Consider the following 16,762-nt stretch of genomic DNA (forward strand, 5'->3'; position numbering starts at 1 on the left):
AGACCTTAATAATGGTGTCTCAGTTTCCCATTCCGCAAATAATGCACAGACTACTTTCAAAACAAAATTCTTGTTGTGTACAGATTTTTCCTCTAGAATTGCACCCATTTTCTTTTTCTTTTGTAAAACGTGAGAGATCTTGTACAGATAAAAGTGATGTAGTCGGGTATTTCGGATCCAGGTCAACGAAGTAATGCTAGCTATTTTCAAATAAAACCCATCAGAAAAAACCAAGGAAACAGTCAATTTCAATAAACAATTCAGATTGGAGGAGAGACTGAATGAAAAAAATGACGAAAGAACATGTAAGACTGGCCAGAGATTGAGAATTATATGTATATTCTGAGGTCAACGTATAGATTCAGCTGTCATGGATGGTATTAAGGAGGTGAATTCTGAGGACGATGTATTTCTTCTTATATCATGCATGAGTGATGATGTTATTTGGAAAATCGGTAAATGGCAAGTACCTCTTATCTGAGTCGTATACAGATTCTCGAATTGAAATGCATGTTTAGAATGTTTGTAGGAAGAACTAATATAACTTCGTAACGCAATGGTAGCGCGTCTGACTCTGGATCGGAAGGTTGCGTGTTCGAATCACGTCGAGGTCACAATCGCTTTTATTTCTTTTTTGGTCTTCAATGGCGTCATCTATCTCATTTGTTACCTATCCTCCACTTCTAGTCATCAAAAGAGCACCCGTCACTAAACTCATAACACTTGGATATTTTCTTATGGTTTAAGAATTGTTTGACTTATTAGTTATCAAGTTGCTATACATATTTTGTATCGTGGAGGTAACATTGCTGGTTTGATGCCCATGCACAGCTGTTAAGATGAATGATTCTAAAAGCTAGTTACGCGCAATTTATAGTTATTTCTCCGTTTATAGCTTTCTTAGACCATTTGTAGCTTATGGGGAACCGTTCTTAGAATGATATTCTCAACGCAAGCAATTAGCCAGTTGCTAGAGAAATTGGACTATCCACACTTTCTGGACAGGGATTTCTGAGGATACTTCTAGGTGTACGTATTTAGTAACTAATGATAGGAATGAACCTTTGTATTCAGTGCATTGTTCTGAGTTTCAATTAAATGGGCTAAAGTATCAAGATTAGAGCTAAAAAGTTTACTAATAAGTCATACAGTTCTTAAACAACAAGAAAACATCCAAGTGTTAATTATGAGTTTAGTGACGGGTGTTCTTTTGATGACTAGAAGTGGAGGATAGGTTACAATTGAGATAGATGTCACCAATAAACCTCACTAGAAAATGTGAACTAAGCTTTCAAAAAAAGGTTCATGTGTTTCAGCAATGTTCCCTTGCCGTGATGTGATTAACAAGTCTTGAAAATTGCCAACTGTGCGTTTGATCTTTTCTGGTGTTAATGATTTGATAACGAATTATATTTTTGATGTTCAGAACGTGTTCAAGACCTTAATAATGGTGTCTCAGTTTCCCATTCCGCAAATAATGCACAGACTACTTTCAAAACAAAATTCCTGTAGTGTACAGATTTTTACTCTAGAATTGCACCCATTTTCTTTTTCTTTTGTAAAACGTGAGAGATCTTGTACAGATAAAAGTGATGTAGTCGGGTATTTCGGATCCAGGTCAACGAAGTAATGCTAGCTATTTTCAAATAAAACCCATCAGAAAAAACCAAGGAAACAGTCAATTTCAATAAACAATTCAGATTGGAGGAGAGACTGAATGAAAAAAATGACGAAAGAACATGTAAGACTGGCCAGAGATTGAGAATTATATGTATATTCTGAGGTCAACGTATAGATTCAGCTGTCATGGATGGTATTAAGGAGGTGAATTCTGAGGACGATGTATTTCTTCTTATATCATGCATGAGTGATGATGTTATTTGGAAAATCGGTAAATGGCAAGTACCTCTTATCTGAGTCGTATACAGATTCTCGAATTGAAATGCATGTTTAGAATGTTTGTAGGAAGAACTAATATAACTTCGTAACGCAATGGTAGCGCGTCTGACTCTGGATCGGAAGGTTGCGTGTTCGAATCACGTCGAGGTCACAATCGCTTTTATTTCTTTTTTGGTCTTCAAACAATGATGAATCACGTTAGTGTCGGACTGAATCTCTATATAGATAGGAACTATCATAACGTCCAGGCCCAGAAATCAGAGGCAACACGTTTCTACATTTGGAGGCAAAAGGAAACACATTCCATTTGATGGTTCGAATTGGATATCACTATGATATGTTCTCCTATCTTTAGGCAGTGAATTTGTCTTTGTCAAGTTGCTATGAATATTTTGTATCGTGGAGGTAACATTGCTGGCTTGATGCCCATGCACAGTTATTAAGATGAAGGATTCTAAAAGCTGTTGCTCTCACATTTTTGCTGCGTTGAATATTGCTTTTTGTGTAGAATTCAGTGGCTCAACGCTCTGCATGCCTTCAGCTATTGGTTCACGTTTTTGCATGTTAATGAAGTTTTCTATACTTCCATATTGGTGAAGGGGATTGGCGGGAGTGGGTAGGATGGCGGGTGGGTAAACTTTGTGATAGATATCACACTTAAACCATTCCTGAGTAGTGGCATAGCTATTTAAAAGGGCATTTGTTTGTGTCAGATATGTTCTCTTGCCGGATACAATTGACATGTCATGAAACTAACCAAATGTGCCTTTGTTCCTTTCTGTCAAGAATGATTTGATAACGAATTCTAGTTTTGATCCTTAGAAGGTATAGAGTTGTACAATATGTAAATAACGGTGTCTCACTTTTCTATCCCCTGAAGGAATGAACAAATTATTTCTAAAACAACACTTGTGTTGCCCAAATTTCATTCCGTTGAATCGCACTCGTTTCTTTTGCAAAATAGGAGATATTTTGTACAGAAATAAATGTTGTTTTGTCAACTGTTTAGGCTGAAGATCAACTTAGTAACACCACGCTCTTTCCATTTGAAACCTATCTGAAAAAACAAGGAAACAGTCAATATAAATAAACATTTCAGATTGATGGAGGGACCGACTGAAAGAAATGACGAAAGAACACGTAAGCCTGGCCAGAGATGCCGAATGCTATGTATATTCTGAGGCCAACGTCTCGATTCAGCTGTAATATATGGTATTAAGAAAGTGAATGTTGAGGATGGTGTAGTTCTTCTTATATCATGTGTGAGTGATGATGTTATTTGGAAAAGCGGTAAATGCCAAGTACCTTTTATCTGAGTCGTGTAATGCATGTTTAGAATGTTTGTTGCAAGAACTAATATGACTTCGTGGCGCAATGGTAGCGCGTCTGACTCCAGATCAGAAGGTTGCGTGTTCGAATCACGTCGAGGTCAAAATTGCTTTTATTTCTTTTTTTGATTTTTAATCAATGATGAATCACTTTAGTGCCAGACTAAACCACTATATAGATATGAACTGTCTTACGGTCCAGGCCCTGAAATCAGAGGCAACAAGTTTCTACAATTGGAGGGAAAATGAAACAGATTCAAAGTTCGAATTGGATATCACTATATTATGATCTCCTATCTTTAGGCAGTGAATTTGTCTTTATCAAGTTGCTATACATATTTTGTATCGTTGCATCCGATTGTAGCTGATGGGGAACCGGTGTTAGAAAGATATTTATCAACGCAAGCAATTAGCCAGTTCCTAGAGAAATTGGACTATCCACACTTTCTGGACAGGGATTGCTGAGGATACCTTTAGGAGTACATATTTAGTAACTAGAGATAGGAATAAAGCTTTGTATTAAGTGTATTGTTCTTATTTTCAATTGAATGGGGTAAAGTATCAATATTAGAGCTGAAAAGTTTGCTAATAAGTCATACAATTCTTGAACCATTAGAAAACATCGAAGTGTTATGAGATTAGTGACGGGTGCTCTTTTGATGACTAGAAGTGGAGGATAGGTAATAATTGAGATAGATGTCGCCATTGAACCTCACTTGAAAATGGTGGGGGCTCCGAGTGGCCGAGTGGTCTAAAGCGCTCTTCGTTACGGACCACTGCCATCTCACCTCTGTCTGCGGAGGTTCGAGTCTCGGATTCAGCCAATGTGGGTATGTGAGAAAGCTTGCCAGTAGCTTCTCGTGGGTCGATGGTTCTTTCCGGGGTTTTCCCGGGTTCCTCCTCCACCATTAATACTGGCCGCAATGTATAGCCTATCATGTGCTGAAAAATGGCCTTAAACCCCATAACAACAACAACAACATTGAAAATGTGACCAAAGCTTTCAAAAAGAGGTACATGTGTTTTAGCAATGTTCCCTTGCCGTCATGTGATTAACAAGTCTTGAAAATTGCCAACTGTGCGTTTGATCTTTTCTGGTGTCAGTGATTTGATAACGAATTATATTTTTGATGTTCAGAACGTGTAGATGTGTTCAAGACGTTAAGAATGGTGTCTAAGTTTCCTATCCCGCAAAGACTGCACAGACTACTTTTAAAACAAAATTCCTGTTGTGTAAAGATTTTTCCTCTAGAATTGTACCCATGTTATTTTTCTTTTGTAAAATGAGGCATTACGGAAGTCTTGTCAGTGAGCAGTTTACTATAGTGATGCAAGAATTAATGTGTGTCTATCATATCAGACATAATGTCGGGTTTTTGTGTCAGGCCAGACACGTCAGCAAGTTGGACTTCGGATGATTCACTAATATTCATTAATACCTAAGGAGTATAAACCACAAAACAAAATATTTATTCTACGGAGCAGGAATGGAAACAAGGATTTCAATTTAGGAAAGTGATTCTAGATACGGGAACTGGAAGAAATAATCTGTGTCTATCATAATAGAGATAATGCAGGGTTTTGCGGTCGGACCTGACACGTCAGCAATGTGGACCTCTGATTGATTGATTAATACCTCTAAGGGGTATAAAACGCAAAACAACTTAACCATACGGAATACCGATTCAAGACACCGAAAATTCTGGACCAACACAACTATACATGGACAAGAATTTCTAAAATAACGAAATTAGAAAAAAAAAGCGCGTCTGACTCCAGATCAGAAGGTTGCGTGTTCGAATCACGTCGAGGTCACAATCGCTTTTATTTCTTTTTTGGTCTTCAATGGCGTCATCTATCTCATTTGTTACCTATCCTCCACTTCTAGTCATCAAAAGAGCACCCGTCACTAAACTCATAACACTTGGATATTTTCTTATGGTTTAAGAATTGTTTGACTTATTAGTTATCAAGTTGCTATACATATTTTGTATCGTGGAGGTAACATTGCTGGTTTGATGCCCATGCACAGCTGTTAAGATGAATGATTCTAAAAGCTAGTTACGCGCAATTTATAGTTATTTCTCCGTTTATAGCTTTCTTAGACCATTTGTAGCTTATGGGGAACCGTTCTTAGAATGATATTCTCAACGCAAGCAATTAGCCAGTTGCTAGAGAAATTGGACTATCCACACTTTCTGGACAGGGATTTCTGAGGATACTTCTAGGTGTACGTATTTAGTAACTAATGATAGGAATGAACCTTTGTATTCAGTGCATTGTTCTGAGTTTCAATTAAATGGGCTAAAGTATCAAGATTAGAGCTAAAAAGTTTACTAATAAGTCATACAGTTCTTAAACAACAAGAAAACATCCAAGTGTTAATTATGAGTTTAGTGACGGGTGTTCTTTTGATGACTAGAAGTGGAGGATAGGTTACAATTGAGATAGATGTCACCAATAAACCTCACTAGAAAATGTGAACTAAGCTTTCAAAAAAAGGTTCATGTGTTTCAGCAATGTTCCCTTGCCGTGATGTGATTAACAAGTCTTGAAAATTGCCAACTGTGCGTTTGATCTTTTCTGGTGTTAATGATTTGATAACGAATTATATTTTTGATGTTCAGAACGTGTTCAAGACCTTAATAATGGTGTCTCAGTTTCCCATTCCGCAAATAATGCACAGACTACTTTCAAAACAAAATTCCTGTTGTGTACAGATTTTTACTCTAGAATTGCACCCATTTTCTTTTTCTTTTGTAAAACGTGAGAGATCTTGTACAGATAAAAGTGATGTAGTCGGGTATTTCGGATCCAGGTCAACGAAGTAATGCTAGCTATTTTCAAATAAAACCCATCAGAAAAAACCAAGGAAACAGTCAATTTCAATAAACAATTCAGATTGGAGGAGAGACTGAATGAAAAAAATGACGAAAGAACATGTAAGACTGGCCAGAGATTGAGAATTATATGTATATTCTGAGGTCAACGTATAGATTCAGCTGTAATGGATGGTATTAAGGAGGTGAATTCTGAGGACGATGTATTTCTTCTTATATCATGCATGAGTGATGATGTTATTTGGAAAATCGGTAAATGGCAAGTACCTCTTATCTGAGTCGTATACAGATTCTCGAATTGAAATGCATGTTTAGAATGTTTGTAGGAAGAACTAATATAACTTCGTAACGCAATGGTAGCGCGTCTGACTCTGGATCGGAAGGTTGCGTGTTCGAATCACGTCGAGGTCACAATCGCTTTTATTTCTTTTTTGGTCTTCAAACAATGATGAATCACGTTAGTGTCGGACTGAATCTCTATATAGATAGGAACTATCATAATGTCCAGGCCCAGAAATCAGAGGCAACACGTTTCTACATTTGGAGGCAAAAGGAAACACATTCCATTTGATGGTTCGAATTGGATATCACTATGATATGTTCTCCTATCTTTAGGCAGTGAATTTGTCTTTGTCAAGTTGCTATGAATATTTTGTATCGTGGAGGTAACATTGCTGGCTTGATGCCCATGCACAGTTATTAAGATGAAGGATTCTAAAAGCTGTTGCTCTCACATTTTTGCTGCGTTGAATATTGCTTTTTGTGTAGAATTCAGTGGCTCAACGCTCTGCATGCCTTCAGCTATTGGTTCACGTTTTTGCATGTTAATGAAGTTTTCTATACTTCCATATTGGTGAAGGGGATTGGCGGGAGTGGGTAGGATGGCGGGTGGGTAAACTTTGTGATAGATATCACACTTAAACCATTCCTGGGTAGTGGCAGAGCTATTTAAAAGGGTATTTGTTTGTGTCAGATATGTTCTCTTGCCGGATACAATTGACATGTCATGAAACTAACCAAATGTGCCTTTGTTCCTTTCTGTCAAGAATGATTTGATAACGAATTCTAGTTTTGATCCTTAGAAGGTATAGAGTTGTACAATATGTAAATAACGGTGTCTCACTTTTCTATCCCCTGAAGGAATGAACAAATTATTTCTAAAACAACACTTGTGTTGCCCAAATTTCATTCCGTTGAATCGCACTCGTTTCTTTTGCAAAATAGGAGATATTTTGTACAGAAATAAATGTTGTTTTGTCAACTGTTTAGGCTGAAGATCAACTTAGTAACACCAGGCTCTTTCCATTTGAAACCTATCTGAAAAAACAAGGAAAGTCAATATAAATAAACATTTCAGATTGATGGAGGGACCGACTGAAAGAAATGACGAAAGAACACGTAAGCCTGGCCAGAGATGCCGAATGCTATGTATATTCTGAGGCCAACGTCTCGATTCAGCTGTAATATATGGTATTAAGAAAGTGAATGTTGGGGATGGTGTAGTTCTTCTTATATCATGTGTGAGTGATGATGTTATTTGGAAAAGCGGTAAATGCCAAGTACCTTTTATCTGAGTCGTGTAATGCATGTTTAGAATGTTTGTTGCAAGAACTAATATGACTTCGTGGCGCAATGGTAGCGCGTCTGACTCCAGATCAGAAGGTTGCGTGTTCGAATCACGTCGAGGTCAAAATTGCTTTTATTTCTTTTTTTGATTTTTAATCAATGATGAATCACTTTAATGCCAGACTAAACCACTATATAGATATGAACTGTCTTACGGTCCAGGCCCTGAAATCAGAGGCAACAAGTTTCTACAATTGGAGGGAAAATGAAACAGATTCAAAGTTCGAATTGGATATCACTATATTATGATCTCCTATCTTTAGGCAGTGAATTTGTCTTTATCAAGTTACTATACATATTTTGTATCGTTGCATCAGATTGTAGCTGATGGGGAACCGGTGTTAGAAAGATATTTATCAACGCAAGCAATTAGCCAGTTCCTAGAGAAATTGGACTATCCACACTTTCTGGACAGGGATTGCTGAGGATACCTTTAGGAGTAAATATTTAGTAACTAGAGATAGGAATAAAGCTTTGTATTCAGTGTATTGTTCTTATTTTCAATTGAATGGGGTAAAGTATCAATATTAGAGCTGAAAAGTTTGCTAATAAGTCATACAATTCTTGAACCATTAGAAAACATCGAAGTGTTATGAGATTAGTGACGGGTGCTCTTTTGATGACTAGAAGTGGAGGATAGGTAATAATTGAGATAGATGTCGCCATTGAACCTCACTTGAAAATGGTGGGGGCTCCGAGTGGCCGAGTGGTCTAAAGCGCTCTTCGTTACGGACCACTGCCATCTCACCTCTGTCTGCGGAGGTTCGAGTCTCGGATTCAGCCAATGTGGGTATGTGAGAAAGCTTGCCAGTAGCTTCTCGTGGGTCGATGGTTCTTTCCGGGGTTTTCCCGGGTTCCTCCTCCACCATTAATACTGGCCGCAATGTATAGCCTATCATGTGCTGAAAAATGGCCTTAAACCCCATAACAACAACAACAACATTGAAAATGTGACCAAAGCTTTCAAAAAGAGGTACATGTGTTTTAGCAATGTTCCCTTGCCGTCATGTGATTAACAAGTCTTGAAAATTGCCAACTGTGCGTTTGATCTTTTCTGGTGTCAGTGATTTGATAACGAATTATATTTTTGATGTTCAGAACGTGTAGATGTGTTCAAGACGTTAAGAATGGTGTCTAAGTTTCCTATCCCGCAAAGACTGCACAGACTACTTTTAAAACAAAATTCCTGTTGTGTAAAGATTTTTCCTCTAGAATTGCACCCATGTTATTTTTCTTTTGTAAAATGTGAGAGATCATGTACAGATAAAAGTGATGTACTCGGGTATTTCGGATCCATGTCACCTAAGTAATGCTAGTATTTTAAAAAAAAAAACCATGAGAAAAAGCCAAGGAAACAGTTAATTTCAATAAACAATTCAGATAGATGGAGAGACCGACTGAAAAAAATGACGAAAGAACACGTAAGCCTGGCCAGAGATGGAGAATTATATGTATATTCTGAGGTCAACGTCTCCATTTAGCTGTAATAGATGGTATCAAGAAAGTGAATTCTGGGGACGGTGTAGTTCTTCTTATATCATGCGTGAGTGATGATGTTGTTTGGAAAATCGGTAAATGCCAAGTACCTCTTATATGAGTCTTGTACAGTTATTCGAATTGAAATGCATGTTTAGAATGTTTGTTGCAAAAACTAACATGACTTCGTGGCGCAATGGTAGCGCGTCTGACTCCAGATCAGAAGGTTGCGTGTTCGAATCACGTCGAGGTCACAATCGCTTTTATTTCTTTTTTGGTCTTCAATGGCGTCATCTATCTCAATTGTTACCTATCCTCCACTTCTAGTCATCAAAAGAGCACCCGTCACTAAACTCATAACACTTGGATATTTTCTTATGGTTTAAGAATTGTTTGACTTATTAGTTATCAAGTTGCTATACATATTTTGTATCGTGGAGGTAACATTGCTGGTTTGATGCCCATGCACAGCTGTTAAGATGAATGATTCTAAAAGCTAGTTACGCGCAATTTATAGTTATTTCTCCGTTTATAGCTTTCTTAGACCATTTGTAGCTTATGGGGAACCGTTCTTAGAATGATATTCTCAACGCAAGCAATTAGCCAGTTGCTAGAGAAATTGGACTATCCACACTTTCTGGACAGGGATTTCTGAGGATACTTCTAGGTGTACGTATTTAGTAACTAATGATAGGAATGAACCTTTGTATTCAGTGCATTGTTCTGAGTTTCAATTAAATGGGCTAAAGTATCAAGATTAGAGCTAAAAAGTTTACTAATAAGTCATACAGTTCTTAAACAACAAGAAAACATCCAAGTGTTAATTATGAGTTTAGTGACGGGTGTTCTTTTGATGACTAGAAGTGGAGGATAGGTTACAACTGAGATAGATGTCACCAATAAACCTCACTTGAAAATGTGAACTAAGCTTTCAAAAAGAGGTACATGTGTTTCAGCAATGTTCCCTTGCCGTGATGTGATTAACAAGTCTTGAAAATTGCCAACTGTGCGTTTGATCTTTTCTGGTGTTAATGATTTGATAACGAATTATATTTTTGATGTTCAGAACGTGTAAATGTGTTCAAGACGTTGATAGTGGTGTCTCAGTTTTCTGTCCCGCAAAGAATTCACAGACTACTTTCAAAACAAATTCCTGTTGTGTGAAGCTTTTTCCTCTAGAATTGCACCCAGTTTATTTTTCTTTTGTAAAATGTGAGAGATCTTGTACAGATAAAGGTGATGTAGTGGGGTATTTTGGATCCATGTCAACTAAGTAATGCTAGTATTTTCAAATAAAACCCATGAGAAAAAACCAAGGAAACAGTAAATTTAAATAAACAATTCAGATAGATGGAGAGACCGACTGAAAAAAATGACGAAAGAACACGTAAGCCTGGTCAGAGATGGAAAATTATATGTATATTCTGAGGACGGTGTAGTTTTTCTTATATCATGCGTGAGTGATGATGTTGTTTGGAAAATCGGTAAATGCCAAGTACCTCTTATATGAGTATTGTACAGTTATTCGAATTGAAATGCATGTTTAGAATGTTTGTTGCAAAAACTAATATGACTTCGTGGCGCAATGGTACCGCGTCTGACTCCAGATCAGAAGGTTGCGTGTTCGAATCACGTCGAGGTCAAAATCGCCTTTATTTCTTTTTTTGGTCTTTAGACAATGATGAATCACGTTAGTGTTCCACTAAACCACTATATAGATAGAAACTGTCTTACGGTCTAGGCCCTGAAATCAGAGGCAACAAGTTTCTTCAATTGGATGGAAAATGAAACGGATTCAAGGTTCGAATTGGATATCACTAAAGTATGATCTCCTATCTTTAGGCAGTGAATTTGTCTTTATCAAGTTGCTATACATATTTTGTATCGTTGCATCAGATTGTAGCTGATGGGGAACCGTTGTCAGAAAGATATTTATCAACGCAAGCAATTAGCCACTTCCTAGAGAGATTGGACTATCCACACTTTCTGAACAGGGATTTCTGAGGATACTTCTAGGTGTACGTATTTAGTAACTAGAGATTAGAATCAACCTTTGTATTCAGTGTATTGTTCTTATTTTCAATTGAATGGGGTAAAGTATCAATATTAAAGCTTAAAAGTTTGCTAATAAGTCATACAATTCTTAAACCATAAGAAAACATCCAAATGTTAATGATGAGTTTAGTGACGGGTGTTCTTTTGATGACTAGAAGTGGAGGATAGGTAATAATTGAGATATATGTCGCTATTGAACGGCACTTGAAAATGTGACCAAAGCTTTCAAAAAGAGGTGCATGTTCTTTAGCAATGTTACCTTGCCGTGATGTGATTGACAAGTCCTGAAAATTGCCAACTGTGCGTTTGATCTTTATGGTCTCTGTGATTTGATAAGGAATTATATTTTTGATGTTCAGAACGTATAGATGTCTTCAAGACGTTAATAATGGTGTCTCAGTTTCTATCCCGCATAGATTGCACAGACTACTTTTAAAACAAAATTCCTATTGTGTAAAGATTTTTCCTCTAGAATTGCACCCAATGTCTTTTTCCTTTGTAAGATGTGAGAGATCTTGTACAGATAAAAGTGATGTAGTCGGTTATTTCGGACCCAGGTCATCTAAGAAACGTTAGCGCTTTTCAAATAAAACCCATCAGCAAAAAACAAGGAACAGTCAATTTCAATTAAGAATTGAGATTGGTGGAGAGAACGACTGAAAAAAAGATGAAAGAACAAGTAAGCCTGGCCAGAGATGCAGAATTATATGTATATTCTGAGGTCAACGTATGCATTCAGCTGTAATAGATGGTATTAAGAAAATGATTGTTGAGGACGGTGTAGTTCATCTTATATCATGCGTGATTGATGATGTTATTTGTAAAATCGGTAAATGCCAAGTACCTCTTATATAAGTCTTGCACAGTTATTCGAATTGAAATGCATGTTTAGAATGTTTGTTGCAAAAACTAATATGACTTCGTGGCCCAATGGTAGCGCGTCTGGCTCCAGATCAGAAGGTTGCGTTTTCGAATCACGTCGAGGTCACAATTGCTTTTATTTCTCTTTTGGTCTTTAAACAATCATGAATCTAGTGTCAGACTAAACCACTATATACATAGGTACTGTCTTACGGTCTAGGCCCTGAAATCAGAGGCAACAAGTTTCTACAATTGGAGGGAAAATTAAACAGACTCAAGGTTCGAATTGGATATCACTATATTATGATCTCCTATCTTTAGGTAGTGAATTTATCTTTATCAAGTTGCTATACATATTTTGTATCGTTGCATCAGATTGTAGCAGATGAGGAACCGTTGTTAAAAAGATATTTATCAACGCAAGCAATTAGCCACTTCCTAGAGAAATTGAACAATCCACACTTTCTGGACAGGGATTTCTGAGGAGTACATATTTAGTAAGTAGAGATAGGAATAAATCTTTGTATTCAGTGTATTGTTCTTATTTTCAATTGAATGCGGTAAAGTATGAATATTAGAGCTGCAAAGTTTACTAATAAGTGATAGAATTCTTAAACCATACGAAAATATCCAAGTGTTATGAGTTTAGTGACGGTGTTATTTCGATGACTAGAAGTGGAGAATAGGTAACAATTGAGATCGATGTCGCCATTGTACCTCACTTGAAAATGTGAACTAACCTTTCAAAAAGAGGTACATGTGTTTCAGCAATGTTCCCTTGCCGTGATGTGATTAACAAGTTTTGAAAATTGCCAACTGTGCGTTTGATCTTTTCTGGTGTCAATGATTTGGTAACGAATTATATTTTTGATGTTCAGAACGTGTAGATGTGTTGAAGACGTTAATAATGGTGTCTCAGTTCCCTATCCCTCAAAGAATGCACAGACTACTTTTAAAACAAAATTCCTGTTGTGTAAAGATTTATCCTCTACAACTGCACCCATTTGATTTTTCTTTTGTAAAATGTGAGAGATCTTGTACAGATAAAAGTGATGTTGTCGGGTATTTCGGATCCACGTGAACTAAGTAATGTTAGCTCTTTTCAAATAAAATCCATCAGGAAAAAACCAAGGAACCAGTCAATTTCAATAAACAATTCAGACTGGTGCAGAGACCGACAGAAAAAAATTATGCAAAAACAAGTAAGCCTGGCCAGAGATGGAGAAATATATGCATATGCTGAGGTCAACGTATACATTCAGCTGCAATAGATGGTATCAAGAAAGTGAATGTTGAGGATGGTGTAGTTCTTCTTATATCATGTGTGAGTGATGATGTTATTTGGAAAAGAGGTAAATGCCAAGTACCTTTTATCTGAGTCGTGTAATGCATGTTTAGAATGTTTGTTGCAAGAACTAATATGACTTCGTGGCGCAATGGTAGCGCGTCTGACTCCAGAACAGAATGTTGCGTGTTCGAATCACGTCGAGGTCACAATTGCTTTTATTTCTTTTTTTTTGTCTTTAAACAATGATGAATCACGTTAGTGTCCCACTAAACCACTATATAGATAGGAACTGTCTTACCGTCTAGGCCCTGACATAAGAGGCAACAAGTTTCTACAATTGGAGGGAAAATGAAACAGATTCAAGGTTCGAATTGGATATCACTATATTATGATCTCCTATCTTTAGGCAGTGAATTTATCTTTATCAAGTTGCTATATATATTTTGTATCGTTGCATCAGATTGTAGCTGATGGGGTACCGTTGTTAGAAAGATATTTATCAACGCAAGGAATTAGCCACTTCATAGAGAAATTGGACAATCCACACTTTCTGGACAGGGATTTCTGAGGATACCTTTAGGAGTACATATTTAGTAACTAGAGATAGGAATAAACCTTTGTATTCAGTGTATTGTTCTTATTTTCAAGTGAATGGGGTAAAGTATCAATATTAGAGCTAAAAAGTTTGCTAATAAGTCATACAATTCTTGAACCATAAGAAAACATCCAAGTGTTATGAGTTTAGTGACCGGTGCTCTTTTGATGACTAGAAGTGGAGGATAGGTAATAATTGAGATAGATGTCGCCATTGAACCGCACTTGAAAATGTGAGCAAAGCTTTTAAAAAGAGGTACATGTGTTTTAGCAATGTTCCCTTGCCGTGATGTGATTAACAAGTCTTGAAAATTGCCAACTGTGCGTTTGATCTTTTCTGGTGTCAGTGATTTGATAACGAATTATATTTTTGATGTTCAGAACGTGTAGATGTGTTCAAGACGTTAATAATGGTGTCTCAGTTTCCCATCCCGCAAAGATTGCACAGACTACTTTTAAAACAAAATTCCTGTTGTGTAAAGATTTTTCCTATAGAATTGCACCCATTTTATTTTTCTTTTGTAAAATATGAGAGATCTTGTATAGATAAAAGTGATGTAGTCGGGTATTTCGGATCCATGTCAACTAAGTAATGCTAGTATTTTTTTTAAAAAAAACATGAGAAAAAAATACGTAAGCCTGGCCAGAGATGGAGAATTATATGTATATTCTGAGGTCAACGTCTCCATTCAGCTGTAAAATAGATGACATCAAGAAAGTGAATTCTTAGGACGGTGTAGTTCTTCTTATATCATGCGTGAGTGATGATGTTGTTTGGAAAATCGGGAAATGCCAAGTACCTCATATACGAGTCTTGTACAGTTATTCGAATTGAAATGCATGTTTAGAATGTTTGTTGCAAAAACTAATATGACTTCGTGGCGCAATGGTAGCGCGTCTGACTCCAGATCAGAAGGTTGCGTGTTCGAATCACGTCGAAATCAAAATCGCCTTTATTTCTTTTTTTGGTCTTTAAACAATGATGAATCACGTTAGTGGCAGACTAAACCACTTTATAGATAGGAAATGTCTTACGGTCCAGACCCTTTAATCACAGGCAACAAGTTTCTACAATTGGAGGGAAAATGAAACAGATTCAAGGTTCGAACTGGATATCACTATATTATGATCTCCTATCTTTAGGCAGTGAATTTGTCTTTATCAAGTTGCTATACATATTTTGTATCGTTGCATCAGATTATAGCTGATGGGGAACCGTTGTTAGAAAGATATTTATCAACGCAAGCAATTAGCCACTTCCTAGAGAAATTGGACTATCCACACTTTCTTGACAGGGATTTCTGAGGATACTTCTAGGTGTACGTATTTAGTAACTAGAGATTAGAATCAACCTTTGTATTCAGTGTATTGTTCTTATTTTCAATTGAATGGGGTAAAGTATCAATATTAGAGCTGAAAAGTTTGGTAATAAGTCATACAATTCTTGAACCATAAGAAAACATCCAAGTGTTAATGATGAGTTTAGTGACGGGTGCTCTTTTGATGACTAGAAGTGGAGGATAGGTAATAATTGAGATAGATGTCGCTATTGAACCTCACTTGAAGAATGTGACCAAAGCTTTTAAAATGAGGTACATGTGCTTTAGCAATGTTCCCTTGCCGTGATGTGATTAACAAGTCTTGAAAATTGCCAACTGTGCATTTGATCTTTTCTGGTGTCAGTGATTTGATAACGAATTATATTTTTGATGTTCAGAACGTGTAGATGTGTTCAAGACGTTAATAATGGTGTCTCAGTTTCCTATCCCGCAAAGAATGCACAGACTATTTTTAAAACAAAATTCCTGTTGTGTAAAGATTTTTCCTCTAGAATTGCACCCATTTTATTTTTATTTTGTAAAATGTGAGAGATCTTGTGCAGATAAAAGTGATGTAGTCGGGTATTTTGGATCGATGTCAACTAAGTAATTCTAGCATTTTCAAATAAAAACCATGAGAAAAAACCAAGGAAACAGTTAATTTCAATAAACAATTCAGATAGATGGAGAGACCGACTGAAAAAAATGACGAACGAACACGTAAGCCTGGCCAGAGATGGGGAATTATATGTATATTCTGAGGTCAACGTCTCCATTCAGCTGTAATAGATGGTATCAAGAAAGTGAATTCTGAGGACGGTGTAGTTCTTCTTATATCATGCGTGAGTGATGATGTTGTTTGGAAAATCGGTAAATGCCAAGTACCTCTTATATGAGTCTTGCACAGTTATTCGAAGTGAAATGCATGTTTAGAATGTTTGTTGCAAATACTAGTATGACTTCGTGGCGCAATGGTAGCGCGTCTAACTCCAGATCAGAAGGTTTAGACTTCCGGTTATGACATCAGATGGAAAACACGTTTGATGATCGCTCCGTGAATTTTCAAGTTTTCTTCCTTTAATAGACATTTTTTCTGTTTTAAGTTGTTACAGGTACGTTTATTAGATTCGTGTGATCGCATTCATATAGATGTTAGATATATTTTGTGTGTGTGGATAACTTTATCCACCACACAAAATACTATTTTATGTGACAATGAATTCAAAGCCTGGTCGTGCTGCACGTGCAGCACATGGAGCGGACTCAAATTCTAATGACACCAGTGGAATAGCTAGCAATAAGAATGGCATGTCGATTAACATCGATAGACAGACAAGAGCTACTCGTCGTTTTGGGAAAGAATGTACCGTGGTGATTGATGTAAAGGATGTGAAGAAAATAAAGGCAAGTGATATTATTAGAAGTGTAGAAGAATTAACCGGAGATATGTCGGTCTATGCAGTTGTGCCCAAAGGT

General features: G+C 36.8%; 9 non-coding genes across 9 annotated transcripts; all 9 read left to right on the forward strand.

Annotated features, from left to right (window-relative positions):
- The first annotated feature begins 542 nt into the window (after positions 1 to 542).
- Trnaq-cug (transfer RNA glutamine (anticodon CUG)) lies at positions 543 to 614 on the forward strand. The gene has a single exon. It is a non-coding gene; the product is annotated as a tRNA-Gln (tRNA).
- A 1,364-nt stretch (positions 615 to 1,978) lies between these two features.
- On the forward strand, positions 1,979 to 2,050 carry Trnaq-cug (transfer RNA glutamine (anticodon CUG)). Its single transcript has one exon. It is a non-coding gene; the product is annotated as a tRNA-Gln (tRNA).
- Positions 2,051 to 3,259: 1,209 nt separating this feature from the next.
- Positions 3,260 to 3,331, forward strand: Trnaw-cca (transfer RNA tryptophan (anticodon CCA)). The gene has a single exon. It is a non-coding gene; the product is annotated as a tRNA-Trp (tRNA).
- Positions 3,332 to 6,406: 3,075 nt separating this feature from the next.
- Positions 6,407 to 6,478, forward strand: Trnaq-cug (transfer RNA glutamine (anticodon CUG)). The gene has a single exon. It is a non-coding gene; the product is annotated as a tRNA-Gln (tRNA).
- A 1,207-nt stretch (positions 6,479 to 7,685) lies between these two features.
- Trnaw-cca (transfer RNA tryptophan (anticodon CCA)) lies at positions 7,686 to 7,757 on the forward strand. Its single transcript has one exon. It is a non-coding gene; the product is annotated as a tRNA-Trp (tRNA).
- Positions 7,758 to 9,351: 1,594 nt separating this feature from the next.
- On the forward strand, positions 9,352 to 9,423 carry Trnaw-cca (transfer RNA tryptophan (anticodon CCA)). The gene has a single exon. It is a non-coding gene; the product is annotated as a tRNA-Trp (tRNA).
- A 1,317-nt stretch (positions 9,424 to 10,740) lies between these two features.
- On the forward strand, positions 10,741 to 10,812 carry Trnaw-cca (transfer RNA tryptophan (anticodon CCA)). The gene has a single exon. It is a non-coding gene; the product is annotated as a tRNA-Trp (tRNA).
- A 2,695-nt stretch (positions 10,813 to 13,507) lies between these two features.
- On the forward strand, positions 13,508 to 13,579 carry Trnaw-cca (transfer RNA tryptophan (anticodon CCA)). The gene has a single exon. It is a non-coding gene; the product is annotated as a tRNA-Trp (tRNA).
- A 1,260-nt stretch (positions 13,580 to 14,839) lies between these two features.
- Trnaw-cca (transfer RNA tryptophan (anticodon CCA)) lies at positions 14,840 to 14,911 on the forward strand. Its single transcript has one exon. It is a non-coding gene; the product is annotated as a tRNA-Trp (tRNA).
- The last annotated feature ends 1,851 nt before the right edge of the window (positions 14,912 to 16,762 follow it).

The sequence above is a fragment of the Sinohyriopsis cumingii genome, chromosome 18 (genome assembly GCF_028554795.1).
Source record: "Sinohyriopsis cumingii isolate HCF-2022 chromosome 18, ASM2855479v2, whole genome shotgun sequence".
Classification (NCBI taxonomy): Eukaryota; Metazoa; Mollusca; class Bivalvia; order Unionida; family Unionidae; genus Sinohyriopsis; species Sinohyriopsis cumingii.